The sequence below is a fragment of the Scylla paramamosain genome, chromosome 5 (assembly GCF_035594125.1).
Source record: "Scylla paramamosain isolate STU-SP2022 chromosome 5, ASM3559412v1, whole genome shotgun sequence".
Classification (NCBI taxonomy): domain Eukaryota; kingdom Metazoa; phylum Arthropoda; class Malacostraca; order Decapoda; family Portunidae; genus Scylla; species Scylla paramamosain.
The window spans coordinates 36,092,556-36,099,421 of NC_087155.1; positions in this window are offsets into that span (position 1 = coordinate 36,092,556).

Sequence of the window (6,866 nt, forward strand, 5' to 3'; positions counted from 1 at the left end):
CCGGCCTTCTACTTTTAACACTCCTAAAAATGAATCCTAGTACCCTATTTGCCTTGTTTCTGGCTTCTATGCATTGTTTCCCTAGACGGAGTTCAGAGCTAACTATAACTCCTAAATCTTTCTCGTACCCTGTACCTACCAGAGTTTGGGTGTTTAATGTGTACCTATTGTGTGGGTTTCCTCTACCTACGCTAAGCACTTTGCATTTATTGATATTAAATTGCATTTGCCATCTATCCGTCCATTCATTCATTCTATCTAAGTCTGTCTGCAAGGCGATGGCATCCGCTTCTGACCTAATTAATCTACCTATCTTTGTGTCATCCGCAAATTTACTAACATCGCTATTAATTCCACTATCCAAGTCATTGATATATATTAGAAATAATAATGGCCCTAATACTGATCCCTGTGGCACCCCACTAATGACATGACCCCCACTCGGATTTCGAGCCGTTTATTAGCACTCTCTGTCGCCTGTTACCAAGCCATGACCCTATCCAACCTAACACCTTCCCATCTATCCCGTGCGCCCTAACCTTTCTCAGGAGCCTTTGATGGGGCACCTTGTCGAATGCTTTACTAAAGTCCAGATATAAGATATCATAACTATCTCCATTATCTACTGCCTCGTACACCTTACTGTAAAAACTTAACAAGTTTGTCAGGCAAGACTTCCCCTTCGTGAAGCCATGCTGTGACTGATTTATCAAGTTATGTTTGTCTAAATGTTCCCTAATGTTCCTGGCTATTATTGACTCTAACATTTTACCTACAACTGAAGTTAAGCTGACCGGTCTATAATTAGACGCTAAAGTTTTATCCCCTTTCTTAAAGATGGGTACTACATTAGCCTGCCTCCACATTTCTGGTACCTCACCCGACTCCAGTGATTTCCTAAAGACAGAAACTAACGGCTCACTAATAATCTTTTTACATTCCTTCAGTACTCTGGGATATATTTCATCAGGTCCTGGTGACTTGAACTTTTTTAGCCTATCTATCTCCTGCTCCACTATCTCCCTAGTTATGGAAATATCCGTCAGCTTCTCATACTCATCTGCTCTAAACACCTGTTCACTATCTGGCATATCCTGCATGTTTTCCTGAGTGAAGACAGTTAAAAAATAATCATTCAGAAGTTTACTAATCTCCTCCCCAGAACTAACCAGCTCCCCATCTGCTGCCTTTAATGGACCTACAGTATCCTTATTTTTCGTCCTGTATACCTGATAAAATCCCTTGGGGTCCGTCTTCGCCTGGCTGGCTACCTTTAATTCATAATTTTCCTTAGCTTTCCTCGTTAACTTCCTGACTGTTCTAAAAAATCACACAAAATTTAAGAAGAGAAACAGAAACAAGAGATTGAAATGACCGATAACCCAAACCCGCCACAATCATCACCTGCGCCATACCTCACGCCTAAATTACAGCCCAGGTAAGAAGTACAGGTATAGGCCTAAGGTAGCGAAGAGTTTATCTACGACAGACATTACATTAGAAGCTTCCCGCCTCGCTTCCAAGTAAGATGCGTGACGCCACCACCTTAATTACGGCCAGGTAACCGCTTAATTTACCTGAAAAATCGCCATTCCACAAAAGGAGAGAGAGAGAGAGAGAGAGAGAGAGAGAGAGAGAGAGAGAGAGAATTTTTTTTTTATCACCGAGGAAAACGTAATTAATTTCAGTTGGTTTCTTAATCAGTAATAGTAGTAATAGTAGTAGTAGTAGTAGTAGTAGTAGTAGTAGTAGTAGTAGTAGTAGTAGTAGTAGTAGTAGTAGTAGTAGTAGTAGTAGTAGTATAGTGTTGTTGTATTCCTAACAGATGTTACTGAAAGTGGAAAGTAAAGGTACTGGTAATGATAAAGAGTTAAAAAATTTAAAAAAATAAAAAATCATCACATAAAAGAAATAACTAAGTAAAATAACAGCAAAGACAGAAAAACATTCACATAAGATGCCTGAGTGGGACGTATGGAGCACAAGAGCAGAGTGAAGGGATGTGTAGGCTGACTGTGTACTGAGATAAGGAGGTCTGAAGCTTAATGGCGAAACGAAACACAGAGAGAGAGAGAGAGAGAGAGAGAGAGAGAGGGGGGGGAGGGGGCGGGGAAATGAAGAGGGTAATAAAGGACATGGAGGAAAAGAGAAGGAAAAGAAAGAGAGAGAGGTATGAGGTGATGCAGGGAGGCGAGAGAAGGGGAGAAAGGAAGGGAGGATGAAAGATAGGAGAAAGCATGAGGGAAAGGAGAAAGACAAGATCAGGAAAGGAAAGGAGAGGAAAGGAAAGGATGAAGAAGGAAAAAATATATATATATATTTAACTGGAACAAAGGAAATATGAAAGATTAAGAATGAACGTGAAGTGATATGAGAGAGAGAGAGAGAGAGAGAGAGAGAGAGAGGAGAGAGAGAGAGAGAGAGAGAGAGAGAGAGAGAGAGAGAGAGAGCGCCCACAAGGGATGAAGACATAAGGGACAGTCGAGGAGGGGTGTGAGGAGTGACTGCGGGCTGAGTGAGAGCCGCACGCTGGGACACACGGGTTCTTGCGGTGACGTGTAAATGATGTTGTCAGGGCGGCCAAACAACAGCTTTAGGGTCATCCTCTCGAAATTGGCCCTTTTTTATGCCCTTCCCCGACCGACAGGAGGCTAGGCGGCGGCAAGGCAGAGAAAGGCAGCGGCAGGGAGAACGTTGTCTTACCCTGACCCAGCCGACCACAGCCAGCCACTCACGTCAGGGGAAGGGAAATAAAGAAGTTGGAGACGGACGGGGGCGGACACCACGAGGGAAAAAGATGGATGGGTAGACAGATGCACCCGCGGACATACAGACAGGCTACTTAGAGACTGATAAACGGGTGGAATAGGAGGAAATATGGATGATTGTTAGTTAGGAATGCTAGAAGAGGTTTTATATAGATGGGGAGAGACACGAAGAGGGGGGGAAAAAGACGAATGGTTAGAAAAACTCTTGGATATACGGAGAAGATACTTCAATATGGATAAACAGTTGAAATAAATGAAACAGTAAAGGTAGTTGCGAAGGAGACACATTAAAACAATAACAGTTTAAAAAGGTAGGAGGGAATCACCAAGACGGAAACACAGAGACAATACTTAAAAATATGTGAACAAGTAAACTTAAGGAAACGGATAGAAAGTTTTCAATATATAAATACAAAGGAAATAGTTTTTTTTTTTTTTTTTTGACGGAAAGAGAGAGTCACCGGGAGGGAAACAGACATAGAGGTGGGACAGATGAATAAAGGAAACACTGGGGACCGGAACCTTTAGAGAACATTTTCTTTTTGTCTTTTTTTTTATCTTTTTTAGTTCCCCTTTGCCACAGTGCCTCTTATATAAACACTAAGGAAACAGTAATAGGTTTAAACGTGCGGAAGGAACCACTACGTACAGTCACTACATAGACCATTACAAAAAGAAGAAAGAAAAAGAAAACTCCAATCACCGCCTTCCGTTCAGTCACCACAAAATATTTCCAGCCCACGTGTGTCCTGCCCGCGAGTGACAAAAGACGCGGAAATGTTTATTGCCAATGGAATGGTTCTTTTTTTCTCTCTCCCTCTCGTCCATACCTCCTCCATATCTTCCCCCCTCATCACTTTTCTCCTTTCCCTCATTCCTCCTCCTCCTCCTCATCCTCCTCCTCTTCCTCCTCCTCCTCCTCCTCCTCCTCCTGCTCCTCCTCCTCCTCTTCTTCCTCCCTCTCGTCCTCTTCCTTCTTTTTTTCCTCCTCCTCTTTCTTCTTCTGCTTCTTCTTCTTCTTCTTCTTCTTCTTCTTCTTCTTCTTCTTCTTCTTCTCCACCTCCTCCTTCTCCTCATCCTCCTCCTTTCCTTCCTCCCTCTCGAGCTCTTCCTTCTCTTTTTCCTCCTCCTCTTCCTTCTTCTTTTTCTTCTTCTTCTTCTTCTTCTTCTTCATCTCCTCCTCCTCCTCCTCTTCCTCCTCCACCGCCACCATCATCACCACCACCACACAAAAAGACTAAACTAGCCCTTTGCTGTTACAACTCAATTACCTCTCCAGTGTTTCCAATTTAAGCGGTAATTTTCTAGAGGCGTGTCTCAATTCCTGGTAACAAAGGCTCCCCGGATCGCGCTGTCCACGAGGCGCCAAATTAAACGTAATGTATGGGGCGCTAAACCGAACCCGGACCGGACGCTTAACCCCCAACGTGACCCCGACGCCACGAAACGAACCCGTGTGCGGAAAAAAAAAAAAAATGAAGGAGGACAAAAGGGATTATAGATAAAAAAAAATGGGGAGGCTAGTAATGAATGAGGCTGCAGGAATTAGTGTGCTGGAAAAAAGTGAGGAAGGGGATTTAAATTTTGCTAAGAAAAAAAAAGGGACGATAGAAAAAAAAAGGAAGAGTGATCTGTAGTGAATAAAGCTCCGCGAATTACTTTTTGTTTGGGAAAAGTGAGAAGGAGAGATTAAATTTGGGGTTAGTGGGCATGAGTGAAAAGGAAGAGGAGGAGATAAGGAGAGGAGAGGAAAGGAGAGGAGAGGAGAAAATGAGGAGGGAAAGGAGATGAAAAGGAGGAGGAGGAGGATAAGTAGAAGGTAAAATAGTAAAACGGAGAAGGAGAATGAAGAGAATCAGGTGAAGACGATGCTGATGAGGAAAAGGAAGAGGAGGAAGAAGAGGACAACTGATTCTACTTCTGTGTGCATCAGTGAGGAGAAAAAGGACAAGGAGGGAAAATTAGTAAAGAAAGAACAACGACGAAAAGAGAAATAGGAACAAAAGGAGGAAAACGAAGAAAACGAGGAGCAACAGGAAGACAAGAAGGAGGAGGAGGAAGGAGAAGGAGAGATTTTAAGACAAACAGAAAGAAGCACAAAGGAAGAACAATCCGCACTAAACCTGTTGGCTCTCAAGTGGGTATTTGTGTGGTAAGCTACCATATCTAATCTGCATAAAGAAAGAGGAGAAGGAGGAGGAGGAGGAGGAGGCAAACGACGAAGACAAGAATGAAGAGAAGGAGAAAGAAAAGGAAGATTAAGAGAACAAGGGAGACGAGACAAGGACGAGAACGAAGACGACGAAGATGATAAAAATGAAAAGGAAGCACGAAGAAGAGGAAGAGGAGGAAGGACGAGGAGGAAGACAAGAATATCAAAGAGACAAGACAAAGCACCAAAACAAGAACAAAGAAGGGAAAATAAATAACAACACAAAACAACAAATAAAGAAAAAAAACACAGAAAAACAAGGACAAAGAGAAAATCGTGAGAGTAGACAAGACAGTTATGGGGAGAGGTAAGAGTCCACCACACACGGCTTGCCTGGCTAATAAAGGTGTGGCAGGACAGGTAATGGGTCTGTTTAAGGGTAAAAAATAGTCTATCTGACCAGGAAGGGGAAGGCCATCAAGGGCACAGCAGGGAAGGGACTGAGAGTGAAGGGAGAAAGAGAGAGAGAAGCAGTGAGAGGATGAAGACTGGAATAGGGAATAGAGGAAGCAGGAGGGAGGATGAAGAGATGGGTCAAGGCAAGGATGGGTGAAGGGAAGGAAGATAAAAGGGAAGAGAGGGATGAGAAAGGAATACGGGAAACAGGAAGTAGGATAGATTATGATAAAGAAATGGGGACAAGGAGAGATGTAGAGAGGAAACTATAATTAGAGGAAAGAAAGAGTAGTTTAAGCGGAATGGGGAATGGAAGGAAAAACACGAGGAAAAGACACTAGAATGACCAGACCACGGTATGGAGAGGAAAGGGAAGAGAAAGGAATGGTTTCAAAAGGAAGGGAAGTGGATTGGAAAAGAAGGAGAGAAAAAAGTGCCAGGAAAGGATACAGCAAGGAAGAAAATAGATAAAACAAAGAAAAGAGAATAGCTTAAGACGAAAGGAGGCTGAAAAATAAAGAAAAAGACGAGAAACAGACGTCAGGAAAGAAAAGAGCAAGATAGGGACGTAAAAAAGGGGAAGAAAATTGAAGGATTTAAAAGGAAGAGAATAAGAAGAAAAGGGACGAAAGAAAGACGCTAGAAAGTCTTACATTGAAACAGTGACAATAAAAATGAAAAAAAAAAGAAAAAAAATATGATGGAAAGAGAGGGAGGGGAGTGGAAGGGAGGGAAGGAAGGACAGTAAAAAAGATAAGTGGCCTCGATATATATGGGTTGATGTAGGGAGGAGGATAAGGGATGCAGGGGAAGGGAAGTGCAGTAATTGATGGTTAAAGGACATATTCGAACCAATATTAATCTCTCCCTCTCCCTCTCCCTCTCTCTCTCTCTCTCCCTCTCTTTCTCTCTCTCTAGCAGGACCGAGAGTTTCACGAAGGTCAGGAAGGTTAAACTGACACACAATGACACTAATGGATAAGAGATGACCTCGAGAGGCTGGGAGAGAGGGAGAGGGAGAGGGAGAGGAAGAGGGAGTGGGAGAGAGGGGAGAAGGAGGGAGAGAAGGATGTTAAATAGGAGAAAAATAAGTTATGATTCAGAAACGCAGAGAGAGAGAGAGAGAGAGAGAGAGAGAGAGAGAGAGAGAGAGAGAAACTTAATCACTCACTTCACCTACTTCTACCTTTTATTTCTACTATTAATCTATATCTCCTACGTTCACCCACCTCACCTCACCTTACCTCTTATAATCTACTTCTACCTTTATACTTTTAATCTTAGTTACATCACCTCCCTACCTTTCTTTACCTCACCAACTCCCATTAACAACTCACAAATACGCAAATATTAGCAGCTTATTTTGCTTATTATCGTGTCAAATAGAGGGAACATAAATTGCTTCCCCCTCAGATTTACCAAAGAGTAAGACAGCGTAATATGATACGATGGAGGGAATATTATAGCCAGACAAGAAGAGATAATGCTAC